The sequence below is a fragment of the Diadema antillarum genome, unplaced genomic scaffold, assembly GCF_040938485.1.
Source record: "Diadema antillarum isolate AM-2024a unplaced genomic scaffold, OU_Dant_1.0 seq00001786_RagTag, whole genome shotgun sequence".
Classification (NCBI taxonomy): domain Eukaryota; kingdom Metazoa; phylum Echinodermata; class Echinoidea; order Diadematoida; family Diadematidae; genus Diadema; species Diadema antillarum.
The window spans coordinates 15818-31322 of NW_027272464.1; positions in this window are offsets into that span (position 1 = coordinate 15818).

Below are 15505 nucleotides of genomic sequence, written 5' to 3' on the forward strand. Positions count from 1 at the left end.
AATGATCTCTAAAGACAATACATTGCAGTTCCATCTGAATGGATCTCAATCACTCCACAAGCCTACATGTGATGTAAGAAAATAAATGAGGCGTCCATGTCACCACTAAAGTATGCACATATCAAGGAGATAGAGACATGAAGGAGATAAAGTGTTTCGGTAACAATACCCACATTTGTTACAATGTGTAGTAGTCATCCTACTTTTAATATAGGCAGAGTTGCATTGGTATGAAAGTGAGAACAGGCAAGATAACCTCACTTCAAAAGAAAGTCAATCTATAACACAGTGTCTGCACTGCTGGTATGGCACGCAACTATTCTTAGCAAATGAAAACCTGCCATTGTTCCTTGGTGATCTATGGAATTTTGTTGATAAGGGAGAATATAATAACATTACATTAGGCCTATAACTCACAGCAGTGAATAACATTTTGAGTATGTGTGTATGCGCATGCGTGCATGCGTATCATGCAAGCAAATACTTGTAATCCCAGGTAGATTTGGTGAACATGAAAAAAAAAAATAATAATGATAATAATTACAGCACCTCAGTGAAATTTGGGGTATATCAGACAATCCCTTCAAAAGTTACAAATTTTCAAAGCTTTGATTAAATCCATACAAGTATGTTACTCAGCAATGGTGGCACCATAATTTTGTTTTTTCTAATTCATAACTTTACGACAATTCTTTTGATTTTCTCAAAGTTTACTGACAATTGTTCCATGGATACTGCTACATTCACTGAATCCATATATGCATTGGGATAAATTCCCCTTTAAATACAATTTGTACTTTCTGGGGCCCGTTGCATAAAACTTACCGTTGAATTTCAATGGTAACTACCGTCAAAATTAGGCATCACAGCCAATCAGCATCAAGGATTATAAAATTTACCGCTAATTTGAAGACTTACCGCTAGAAAGGAGCGGTAAGTCCAGCGGTAAGGGTTTTATGCAACAGGGCCCTACTGGTCAAACATCATGTTTTATTTCAGCAGGCTGACAATAGCAATAATTTCCATAATAAATGGACATATATACATGTATCTAGAAATAACAGCATCACGAATATGGATCAGTCAAGTCTCAGTCACACACAATGTGCCTCTGAAAGATGAGCCAAACTGGATCGTTATAGTGCCTGTGGTTTATATACACTGTAGAAAATCATCTTGTATTCTACTGACACTGTGACAGGGTGTTCAGACCAATGTTCAGACCAACAAAAAAAAAAAAAAAAAAAAAGGGCCTACACTAGAACGGTATAGCAGGGAATAATTTTCCAACTCAAATTTGATTAGCAATTCCAGCTGATGAACAATATTTTCAAATTGTATCCTGTATACTTCTATGAAAGAAAACTGCTACACAAAAGTTAGTTAGTGTAGTGGTGTAAAAATGCATAGCAAATTGCAATGCAATACCAGGAAAATTATTCCCAATATACCAAAATGGTATAGCTATACAATGAAGTTATACGTCTGAATGCTGACTAACGAAATGACATAACAAAACAACGTATAGTGAAACGACGGTCTGAGCATCGTTTTTAACTAGCACTCAATAACGAATCAGCATTCCATCATGTCCATTGTCATCTGAATGTATGTCTGTCACTCATGACCGTAACACTAAACAGCATGCACATTGAGAACCTGCACATATATATACAACGTTTTCCAGAATGGTCAAGATTAGCGTCTTAACGGTCTGTCAGCTATACGATGATTCTTTATACGTCATTTCTTTATCCAGTTTTGGTGTAAACTGGCTTGTGTCTGAACAGGGGGTGAGATACAAATTTGACATACCTCAGACTGTTTGAACAGTTTCAGTGACACCAAAGTAGTTTTGACTGCCAACTTCCACCCTGCTAGATGTCTGAATGGTAGAGCTATGTATATTTACACATTTTATGTGCCTGTTGGGTATTCACATAATAAGTTAAAAAGTTTGGCAGTAGGTGCACTGTGTTATGAAGGGATTTAGAAGCACTGGTTTGAGCACCTCAGGAAGGATGAATAAAGAAGGAACTGCATTTTCCTGCAGTGGGGGGATATCATTTATCACTAATACAGTTCCTCTTCTGTTTCTTGCTGTTTATAGAGTTGTATAAAAAAAATAACACTTCTTTTTTAAAGCTCCTATGAACAAGAACCAATTTTCTGTGACTGAACCCATGGTGCAGCATTTCTGACATTAATTCATGAGATCTTACAATTTCAGCAAAGATTGCTTTTGGGTTTTGTTTTGTTTTGTTATTTGCTTGCTTGTTTGTTTGTTTTTTAGGCAAACTTCAGATACACAGAAATGAGCAGAAAGTCCTTCTGCTGGACTTTTATTAGCTTGAGGGCATATCTCTATGGAGGAGACTTCTCCGCAACTGCTGCAACCGATCAGTCACTGTGACTTATGTGTGGTGATTTGAAAGACCAAAAAATAGCTTGCACTCTCACCAAGAAGGCAACTCCACTGCAACTCCATAGACGTCTCCAAATGAGATGGTGGAATAGTTGTCAAGAAGTCACAGAGACATCTCCACATCTCTATATGGTAAGTTGCCAATGAGTCTCTGGGATGATGAGAGATGGGTCTCCGCAATTTGCCGCAACTAGCCACAACTAGAAGGAGACAGCACGGAGACGTCTCTGCGATCGGCTGGAGACCAGAAAGAGTCTAAAAAAAAAGAAGAATTCGAACCTGTTCGATTCTCTCGCTACTCTCTGGAGATTTGGCTATATTCCAGGAGACATCACAGAGACATCGCTCAGATGTCTCCGCAACTTGGGAGACTCGAGTCGCTACCTGATTGCCAACTACAGTGTACATGTAATCTCCAGCCCAATGAGACAGGCTTTGCAATATTGTACAGTGTAATTCCCCACTCAATTAATGTGACGTACATGTACCTTGTTCAACAGCAAATTGCTCAATAGGCCTACTTCTTTTTACACAGGTACATGTTGTACATGGAATTGGAAACAACTCATTAACACTCCTTATCTTTTAAGAGGAATGCTCATGCACATTTTTGAGAAAGTTGTATGTACAGGGCCCCGTTTTATCAAAAGATAAAATTGATTTTAAATTTCCATAACACACAGGCTGCCATAGACTTACTTACTATATAATCAGTTTTCAGTCTTCATAAAACAGGGCCAAGGAATTACAAACCATAACTTCTTCCTAGCACCATCCTATTGAAGATCCGTTACATTACCCCTCCCCCCCCAAAAAAAAACAACAACAACAACAACAAACAAACAAACAAATAGAACAGAGAATTGATGTACAGCCTACATGTACAATTAATGAAAAACAAAGTTATGTTTTAATTGGAAACTGCAGCAAGTACAACAACTTCCTACTTCAGAGTGTACTTCACTTTCAGATTATGTTTCAGTATCAGTGTTTACTTTCCTGCTACACTTTAAAGTAAAGTAAGCGAGAATTAAGAGTCAATTTCTCTTTACAGTAGTCAGATATAAATCGAAAGATAATCCCTTTACTTGGAGAAAAGCTGTCAAAAAAATAATAAAATCTAATGGAAATGCAGAACAGAAGCCAGTTCTCCTCTATCACTGCATTAGCCTGCCCTACTACATGTATGTTTAAGTGCAAAATATCATGAGAAGTCCATTTTCAGAGAATTACGACTTCACTCATCTGTATGATAAAATGGAATAGGCCTACTGGTTGAGGTCAGGAATTCATGCTTTGAACATTTCTAAGTGAGATAATGAGAAGTCCAAGAGACATTTCATGTAGACCCTGCCTTAGTCACTACTTCAGTTTCATATGTGTCAACTTCTCAGAGAGAAGATAGCAGCATGCGACAGAAACTGTAATATTCTGGGAAGTGATTTAAAGACTAGAACAAAACAAAACAAAACAGAAACTTTCATGTGACCAACAAAGATGATGTAATGTTGCAGAGCAAGTAATAATAATAATAATAATGAGACTCTTATAAAGCGCTCATTTCTACCTAAAAAAGATACTCAAGGCGCTATAGAACAGAGTACATACAAATTGCATTGTGTCACGTTACAACAGTATCACAGAAAATAATAAGACAATAAACCAACAACAATAGGCCTATATACGTACACATACTATACATACAGGTATACAATATTGTCAATTTGAATTAAAAATATAGGTCTTGAGATTCTTTTTGAAACCATCGATGGAAGATGCTTCTCTAAGAGATTTTGGTAGGCCATTCCATAGTTTTGGGCCCATATATGAAAAAGCCTGATCCCCCCCAATTATGCTTGATTCGAGGTACCTGTAATTTTAATAGCGAGTTTGATGAACGGAGATTACGTGGTGGTTGGTGAAGATGAAGAGTACATACTTTTCAGTGACCAGAGTCAAGGCAAAGCAAAAAATTGATTGCAAAAGGACAAGCACAAAGAAAAGCTACACAGACAGACTGACAATAAAATGATTTAAAAGTATTCAAAAATTATACTACATGAACGGCAATTCACATTCATTAACAGTAAGTATGTGTAAGTCAGAAAAGCACGTTCTACACTCACAATTCTTCCAATACAAACACGGCTCTCCGATCACATACAGCCAATTAGGTCTGGAGGTGCTTTCCAATTAAGTTTTGCTCCATCCTAGGTGCTCATTATATGCCTTCTGAACAGTTTGACCTCTGAAACATGACTGAGGAGTTGGAGTTTAGCTTGCACTTACAATGTACTATCACTTCCGTCATGGTGCATGCTTTCAATGGGAATTCACTCTCATACATGTAAGTGTACATGTACACACTATAAGCATAGAGTTGTGTGCTTGGTATTACAGACCACAGAGTTTGTGAAACAGCTGTTGTTTGGAATTCATGTCACTTGAAGTTGGTGGTTGGTTTGGAAACTCGCTTCAGTATCTGAATGAACAATACATACTAGATAGTTCTTATCCCATTGAGGATGAGTCCTGAGTATACTTGGGCAGGGGTCTATGGGAAATGCGTGTTGTAGCAAAATCAGTCCGTCTTCCAATGGGTTAACATCAGTTAAAGCAGGTTTCAGATATATAGGGCTTAAGAACGTGAATTGAAATCCAGCAATGTTTACAGTCTGAAACCTCTCCAAGACTCCTTTGACTAGTACCTTTTCTCTTCCCTCTGTGGGTCAAATTCCAACCGGTACTAACCAACATCCAGCCATCGCATCGCTTCAGCCACAGACAGATCTGATCTTTGGGAGAGGCGCCAGAATAGCGATCACAACAGCTGTGTCAGGTTTGGTGAAATTAGCAGCCCCTAATTGCTGAAGCAATACAGGATGCCACGAACTACAGGCACAGGCGTCAAATGCAGGGGAAATTGGCAACACCTCTGTAATGAATGATAGCCATCTATGGTGCGGCACTCAGGGAATTTCCCACACACATTTCAGGAATGTATTCTTGTCTGAGACAAAAATCATGTTTTCTCTGATTCTCTTTATTCATGAATGCAATTTTCAACCAAGTGAAACAATGTGCAGTATACCTCGCTCTGCAGCAAGCTGCTATTGTTGAAAATGCCCATTCACCTGGGGCATCCTATCAAAGCTCTAGTATATGTCAAAATATTAGGTTCACACTCAGCTGGCTTCACTTTTGAAGTTACTTTAACGTTTAACTTACTAGTTGATGATAATGGAAAGCCATTGAATTAGTTTCAAGTTAGAATCCATGTGAACACTCAGAGTTGGCTAACTTTGAGTTATCATTGATGCTACTGTACTAACCACAACATTTGTTTTGGTTAAGTTGTGGACAGCTCAAAGATAAGAGCACCCCCACATATCACCACTATGGGCCCTCCTGTGAATGTGCAGCTATCAACAAGCTTGCTGTGAGCCTGACCCCTGTAAATGCTGTTACTTCCACATATGGACACCTCCAATTATGTTTGTTGCAAATCACATACAGTGTACCTAAAAAAGATTCTTTATACATACAGTGCAGACTTTCTATGTTCACCCATCTTCACCACAGGTAGAGTATTACAATTTCTGCTAACAATGCAGCTTATAACTGATAAGAAGTTACCATGCATGTATTTACAAAATAAAATCACCAGATACAGTCATTGTGCCTTTTGTGTGTGTACATGTACCTAACCTCTGATTCCCAGGTCAGGGGTTTCCTACAAAAAAAGAGTGTTAAATTACAGTCACCAGTCTTCTTATTAAATGATGAAGAAGTTGTCATTATGCATGAATAAAACCATACTTGAAGCTGAGCACCCAGTCACTTTAATCATCTTGTAGATATTGTGGTATCCTGGTACATTTCTAATGTCCAATATTCTATATGAAATATTGTTTTATTTTCAGTTGGATTAAACTAAAACCTGTTTATGATATACATGAATCTCCTTTCTTAACTTGGTGAAAGAGATATTGGATGACAGATGTGACTGTATATATTTTTAAGGAGATATTCTGCATCACATGTGTGCAAGCTATACTGTATCACTGACTTTGATCACAGAGTTTGAGTAAAGTAATAATATCAAGACTGAATTTCTACAAAAGATATTTAAGTTCATTGTTATTATTAGTTAGACGATCCTGTGATAAACAAAACTTGTTTGATAAAAAGATTTAAGAAGAAAAACAACTGTTGACTATCTTGTCCCAGATACCCAAACATGTGCTGGTTTTTATTACCAATTACTCACCATTTAAAAGGAGAAAGAATGTGTTAACAAATACATTTGTAGTTTGTTATGGTTATAACTAACAATGCACAAGTCGAGAATACATCAAAATTTGCATTTCATGCATTACACAATTTAGGACAAGCTTCTAAAGACAGTGGTTTCATAAAAGATGTTAGGATAGCAACTCTTGGTGAAATTGCAACTTCTCATAGCAACAGCCAATCAGTAAGCTGGATTCTTGTCATTCCATACAATTCCCATTCAAGCACAAGTTGCTATCATATCAATTTTTCATGAAATGGGGCCCAGATGGACTACATAGACTTTGACATTTTATACATAATTTGCATATGATTCCTGTGTTCCAGAGAGGGATAAGTTGAGTTTCCCACACAACTTTTGAAATGAGGAAGAAGAAAAACATCTCATAAAATCAGTACACACAAACACATAGAGTATCATGCACATGGTGAAACATGTTATGAGACAAACAGTTGTACATATGGATACAATGCAGATCTGTATCAGATGGACTGCTATCACTTGCTTGTTCCGTTCAAAGTCCAATATGACTGTAGATAGCACAATAGTCATGAGAGATATGATAAATGCAGACCGATGTAGCAATGGAAACTAATGGGGGTTTTGTTTTCATTCTCATGGAGGATATGGATGCTGCCTTTTAAATGGCTTGTATTATGGACACCGGCTTTGTACAAAAGAAAAAAAAAAGTTACTCTCTCTATACCTTTAAAAAGAATCATATATATCTATCCAATATTGTCATGATTATAGGTCATGCCATTGTGATATCACATCATTGCCAATAGATGTAACTATTGGACAGTATAGAGGTCAAATACAATTGTTGTGAGATTAAACGTAGCCACTCTCATAAAACCAATTTGAATTGTTGATCAGATACAAAATATACTGTAAAAGAAAATAGAAAAATCATGAAAATATCCCTAGACATGATTGCTTGCAATACTCTCTTCTCTATTTTTTCAAGGGCTTTGCAATGATTGTAACACTGCTATAGTTGCTGTTATCATAGTAAATATTCACTTACTCTCATCTCATTGGATGCCATATCTGGCTAGCACCACAGCAACTTCAATTACAGGTATGTGTGTGCATCTTGCTAATTGTTATCAGAAGCTTTATGAGAAGGTACAACACTTCTTATGCTAGTCCCACCATTTTTTGTTTTGTTTGTTTGTTTGTTTTGTTTCTTTCTTTCTTTTTCTTGCATGTAGCAGGTATATATAATAAACACTGTATGTCTGTCATGCAAATATAGAGTGATAACCTCTCTTCTGACATTATACCATCAAGGTATACCTAAGTCCTGAGCATTTTGAACAAGATGGCTGTCATGCAAAAATAATCAACCCTTACCTAACCTTGAGTTGAATATAGTTTTTATTTTTCTACATCCTCATTAGATATATATCTTAGAAGTGAGCTGCAGATGGACATACCAGTACCTGTAAAATATTAATATTGTATAGTTGTACCAACTTTTTTTAACATTTTGCTTTTAAATATGAACACAAATATTCCTGCATTAAGAAAAATCAGCAGCATAATCATGGGAAGCATTAAATTTAAACACATTTCAAGGTAGATCTACAGTGTACGTATATCACCTTTCTTCTCATTTGCCATCACAAGTGGTGTACATGTAGTCTCACAAAAGCACTAAACTGTTGGAAGTCATGAAGAGCATAATCTGCAGCACTTTGGAGGGACATGATTTTTCTCCCTTATATTCCACAATACTGATACGAATGAAAGATCGTATTAGCCCATTACTGAGCCCAAACACCAACTAGGGAGAGGGATTCTAACATTTATTAGACCTACAGGTAATGTTGTTCATTCGGTAAAGAGATGAAATATCTCTCATGATATCAATTGAAAGCCCAAATCACATTTAGCATGAACGGCATACATGCATTTCCTCCCTGGCAGCGCTGCCAACGTACATTATAATTTACAATTTAACACTATAAGAGTAAAACCGATGATAGTCAATCATCAGTAAAGACAGTACCGGTATACAACTGTAGTTGAGTGACCTGCCTGTCCTCATAATTAAAGGACAAGTTCACCTTCATAAACATAAGGATTGAGAGAATGCAACAATATTAGTAGAACACATCAGTGAAAGTTTGAGGCAAATTGGACAATCGATGCAAAAGTTATGAATTTCTAAAATTTTTGTGTTGGAACCGCTGGATGAGGAGACTACTACAGCTTGTGAGTCATATGCGTACAACAGTATAAAGAAAATGTAAAGAAAATTCAACATATTTTCACTTTTTTTCGCATAACAAAAGAGCACTTGACTTGACTCTTTCTAAAGGCAGGGGGAATAATATTACCCATAACATTTGTCGGTAACGAGTCGGGGGAATGTGTACTTTTTGCAAAAGATGAAATTTTGTGAAATTCTCTTTATATTTTCCTTATATTGTTGTACGCATGTGATATCTAAGTTATTCACACACTGCAGTAGTCTTCTCATCCAGCGGTTACTGCACAAAAACTTCAAAAATTCATAACTTTTGAATGGATTGTCCAATTTTCCTCAAACTTTCAATGATGTGTTCTACTAATATTGCTACATTCTCTCAATCATTATGTTTATGAAGGTGAACTTGTCCTTTAATGTTTATGCATGTTTAAATCACATTTCATCTCTGAAATTTTGTAAAATCCCACTCACATACAGGAAAAATGCTGAAGATTCCGATAGAACCACAAGTTCACTGATCGATACCCAGAATTTGCAGCTATCGTCGTCAAACGCGAACGATGCGGAATACAGTAGTTGTGTGCTAAGGAAGGGGCCTGCACATGCACCTTGTCACCCAACACTCCCGCAGACAAAGCACGTACAGTTGTAAAAGATGTGTGTGGGTGACCATGATGATACTTTACATATATAACAATCATGTAGATGGTTCTATTCCTAATATAAATTTTAGATTTTCATGAAAAATTTGGTTTTCAACTAAGTTTGCTTGGTTGTGGTAAGCCTGCAAAGTTTCAAGCGTGCTGAACACAGTCCTGGGCCCTGTCTTATAAAACTTGTGATAGAAATCAATCAATCACAAATCTCTTGAAAGCTACAGTCAATCGCAACCTGTGATTGATTGATTGCAGTTCTCCGTCTTAAATTCACAATCATATTTTTTTTATAAGATGGATTTGCATTCAATCGTAAAGTTGTGATTGATTTGAATCAATCATAAGTCTTTGAGACGGGGCCCTGGGCGTACATTTTTGTTAAGTGTGCTTATTGCAATTTTACACAGGGTGACGCCAACGGCATTTGTTAGGGCCCCCGACGAGGTGCAGGCACCTCACTATACTACTTTCTAGATCTAGAAATGTAGAATCTACACAGGAAACAAAATTAACGAGGTCAACGACACTTTTAGGCCTACCTGGCCCTGCCCCGGGCCTGATAGTGCATAGTGGTGAGTGGTGGTAGTTTAGGCCCCCCTACAATTACTTACTACCGCCAGTACCAGTAAATTTATGATAAAATTACTAGAGTAAAATATCCCGTTTGCGGCAGTTTAAGCATTGTTAAGGGTTTTTCCAACTTGTAAACAAATCAGGCAAATTATTTTCAACCATTTCATATATCATAGACAAGATTATTCATTAATGCAATTGTTTTCATGAAAGAAATTTACCATTGACCGACGCAGTTTTCATGATTTACCAGGGCAAAACCCGGCACAATTTTCGCCGATAAGGGCGATATGCGACGTAGTATTTCTGCTTGCGGCACGATGTACAATCCCTATGCAATGCGCGCGTGCTCCGCGATCTTCAGCTGAACGCCTTCACATGTCTCGCGAACATTGCGTAAGCGCCAATTCCCATTGCGAAAGCACGTGAAAATAGCGGGCGCACATGCATTGGCCGCAAACAAGATCGCAATTCTGGCGGTGTTGTTGTCTTTCTCGTGTTTTTCTGAATTTTTTCGATGGTAACATCCACTTTCCGAACAAAAATGGCGGCCCACATCGGCTCGCGAAAGTTCTATTTTATGTGAGGATATGTTTTCAAAATCCATGAGCATCGGGAAAACGACAAAAAAATCAAGTTTTTTGGACCATTATTTCTTAATTGTTATGTGAAGAAGTACCGAAAATTTTATTTTGGATGCGATATGTTGTCATTTAGGTGAGAAAATTTCACTTTCGTCAGAGATCGTGCCCATTTTATTGGTTGGTTTTTGTTGATTGCTAGTGTGTTAGTATATGTGTAGTGTGCATGTAACAATGCAATATAATGCTGTGTTTAGCTGTATATTACCGTGTATGTTGTACCTGCCGCGAACGGCTGCACGGCCGCTTACTGACGCAGTTACTCTAGGCTAGTATTGATTTTATTGAGGTGTTAAAGGCCTTTTTCAGCTAACAAAGGTTATGTTAATATGAGATTAGCCTATCATGTCAGTGATAAAACAACATCATTCTTTAAAAATGCATGATATTATAGCAGTTTGAATACTAGTAATCACATCGCATCACCCCGAACCGCGGCCGCCGCCGCGCGCCACGGCCGAGAGGGTGATGACGGTGGAGATGGATCTCACTAGTAACGCATAATTTAAGGCATGGGACTGTTCGCATTGAAAACGATAACAACTGCCGAAGAAAAGAGTGTTGTCTCTCTTACCTCGATATGCAAATAAACACGACGGCAGATGGTTTCTCCTACTTCATATCGGGCAGCTACCCCCTCCGTTTTAAGAAATTGTCATTCAAAGAAATCATCTATATTCAGCCAACACAATTGTCCAAGGTTTGGTACGGGTCTCTTCCCGGTACAGATAATATGCCGGAAGACAATGTTTATGATTATCCCACACACATTCACACACACACAATGCACACGTACAAAAATCAAAAGCCGAGACACTGCGCCAGTAGTGGTAATGGACACACGTCGTATCAAATTTATTGTCAACTTTTGTGGTGTTCACGTACACAGGCACATAGCCAGCGCTTCTGTTTCTCGTAAATACAGTGTACTGGTACTTCGAACATCCAGCAGTCAAGAAGCGCCATTCACAAACTTGTATCTTTCTGCAATTTTCTTCACTCTGAATTATGACATACGATGCTTGTCTTTCTGTGTAAGTGAAAGAAGGGGGAGGGGGTTATCACAAGTTTAAAGGGGTCATTATAGTTTTGATTGAGATGGGGATTTTTGCGAGATGATTAGAAACCACTTAGGCCTATATAGGGTTACAATAATTCTAAGAGGAATAAAAAGTTTATTTCATGAAAGACGGTTTTGATATCCAAAAACAAAGTAAAACAAAGTAGTCTTAATAAAGGTAACCCAAAACAAAATGAAACAAAGTAGTCCTTATAAAAGGTGGATCCAGCTTTTATTATTACTATTGTTTTACTGTATTTTTTGGATATATCAGCCATTTCAAAACCTATTTTCATCTAATAAACTTTTCATTCGTCCCATATTTCGTTAGAACTACATTGTTTTTCTTTGTTTTTGGCTATATCTCGACCATTTTAAAACCGATTTTCATCAAATAAACTTATAATTCCTCTCAAAATTTCATGCTCTTGTGGTTTCTAATAGTATAGGCCTATAGCAAAAAGTTAAAATTGGAATCGCAACTAAAACTGCAATATTGTAGCCTACCATCTCTTCACAGGCATGTCTAATTGACATGTTCATAGGGCGTGAGAATTCTCTCAACTTGAGTAATGAAAGCACTCACCTGATAAAATTTGAAGATGCATCTTATTTGAAGAATAAAAACAATAACAGTACTTAATGGCACAAAGATAATTCCACACTAGTGTCGACGTCAAAGGTTGTGAATGGTAAGCAAGACATTTTTCTGGAAAGTTCAGGTTAATTCTTTTTCATCAAATACTGTTATATTTCCGTGTCATTTTAAGCCAAGAAGGTTTTTGGGGGTTTTTTTTGTCCAAGATGATATTTCATTTCACTGATCCATCAGTGTGCTATGCAAAATACAATGAATAATGATTACGCTTAATGAAGGAAATGGACATTCAAGTCTTAAACTTAGCGATGGAATGGTTGGCGACTGTAAACGCAATCTAAGAAAACAATTTTTTCTTAAAGTGATAAAGAGATACGGTCAGTGAATAAGCCTGCAGAGCTGTTCTCTGGTCATCTCCGAAAAACCACCAGTCTTCACAGCGATATTTGTGTCTAGCCATCGAGAGATGGCGACATTTCATTTTCGAGTTTCAGTCAACATCATGATGGCGCATATTGCACTGTGGGGATTGCTGTAAGAGTGGAAATTTTCGCGGTGTTGAAATTTTCGCGCATTTCGCGCAACCATTCTAGAAGCTAGCACGAAAATAAAAGCACGCGAATATTTTTGCTTGCCATAATGTTCCAGTAGCTAATGTCTTGAAATACTAGTACGCTAAACTCTTCTCAACCGGCCGAGCGCGAAATTTATTATGGTCGCGCGAAAATATCGACTTTTACGATGTGTGTTGGCGTCGATGAACCACGTCTTATACAATATTTTTGTCGATACCATTAAGGACTATATCAACAAATCATATAGAGTGATTGTTTTGTGCAGGGAAATCATGCAGTAGAGCTGTGGTAGCTTCCTGGTTGAGTAAAAGTAATATGTATCCTCTGTAAATTTTGACAGAGATCATAGTCCATGTAAAAATCAGTGTAGGCAGATATATAATGTTACAGCACTTACATGCGTAATTTGACGATCAGACATAACAATGCTCTACGTGATCGAATAACAAGTTAGACAGGTGTTTATATGGCCAAATGATATTGATATATAATCTATACCTATGTTCGCTTGTAATATCCTGCAACCATTTTTTAACACTTACTAATATAAGAGCGATATCTCAAAAGTGAGTCTCTCATCTTTATCTTACACAGACTAATAAAGTGGTATTTTTCTGCGTACTGTACTATTGAATAGTGGTGTTCTCTATTTTGTTCAGAAGTAATAGTTTGAAACTTTATTTAAACTCTGCCGTTTTTCTCTTTATTCTCTGACCTAAAAAAAATCAATTGGTGAACAGATTTTCATTTCATATTATCTTCCACTCTAAAGTATTTCTTTTTAGGATCATCCACTGATAACAAGAATTAGAGTAACATAATATAGTATTTAAGTGAGATTGTGTGTATATGAGAGTAGTAAAACCGAACGTTTTGCAAATTTTTTTGTCTTAGTGAGTGGAATGCGTCACCATCAGAGCTGTTTTATATAGAGTAAGTTTTTAATAAACAACTGATGATGCTTTCTGTAAGGAAGCGATTATCCCTGGTGCAATTTTTACAAGCCCCAAAACACGAATGCATATGTCATGTTAAAAACATATTTGCGACAAGAAAAACTGTTTGAAAACTGTTTGCTTATTATTTTGATTGCAACCGTTTATGAACCCTGACGAAACTTAATGTCGCCACATACGCAAACATTCGCCGCTTGGTGAGATACCCCCATGTAAGGTAAAAACATATTATGTGGATTTACAGTGTCATATGCAAACACCTATTCATAAAGTTGTTTTTGTTGTTGTTGTTGTTGCTATTGTTGTTGTTTTATACAGGAAAATAATCTTGAAATAACAAAATACACGTGTTTTGCAAGTAAGGCATTTGTGTACTGATTCATGATAAATGATGTCGGCATAGCTGAGATTTAAAGACCTGAAAAAAAAAACTTGAACCACAATGCATGCACTTTTTAATAATATGTGACGTCTCTGCATAAAGATCAAGACTTATAGATTTAAAGCACTAAACCATGACGTGTACGTGGGATTCCTATCATGATATAACACGCCGCGTTCCGGCGTATACTTTTGCCAGACTGCTCTCCTACACGTATTTACGATTGATAGGCATACGTCCAGTTCAGTTTTTCAGTTTAAATGTGCTCTATTCCACCCGACAACAATAAGTGATACAAATGAATCATATATCATTAAATTGTAAAAGATACAAATCAGAAAGTTTAATACAAAATATATGAGCAAATGAATAGAAAAGATGCATATTTTGCAACGCCAACAAAACAACAACAACAACAACAACAACAACAACAACAACAACAAAATAATGTAGGCCCTATGTAGCGGCAAAAAGAGCGATCTCCTGAAAAGCAAAGCTTGTAAAACGTAGATCACTCGAAGATCCGTACATTAGTTAGGGCAGGGAGGTGAGAGGAGCTCACCTCCCTGGTTAGGGCCTATCGTCAAGGAACTTGGCCCTTGATCTCATGTTTCATTGAATAGATGCGAATGAAAACGAAAACCCTGATTCCAACACAGGGATCTCTATATTATTTCCAACTGTTTAGGGCCTACTTTGGACAAAGCCAAGATTTTCTTCAACGGTCTCGATGGTTGTCCAATGGCTTTCAACCTCTCTCCTGAAAACATGTCCTTCCTTCTGGTCACTTTTGAGAGTTCAATGAAAGTCACGCGTTCTTCCCCTCGTGAGCCGCAACCATCAGAGGAAGGTTTTTGAAACCGATCACCGTCTTCTTCTTCCGAATATTTTATTCTTAGTCTCAAAATATTGTATTTTCCCCCAAGACGAAATTACTGCGGCTTTACCTCTCAGTATACCTGCAGGAAACGACTTCATCATACCCCTCCCCCTTTTTTCTGTATCTTCTCGACAGAAGAGTGAGGCCTACTTTAATTTGACCGAAAGATCGGTCTGTATCTGGTCGTCGGGGATAAACCTCCGCGGAGACTGCGTCTGGCTTCACGGATAACGTCAAAAAAATA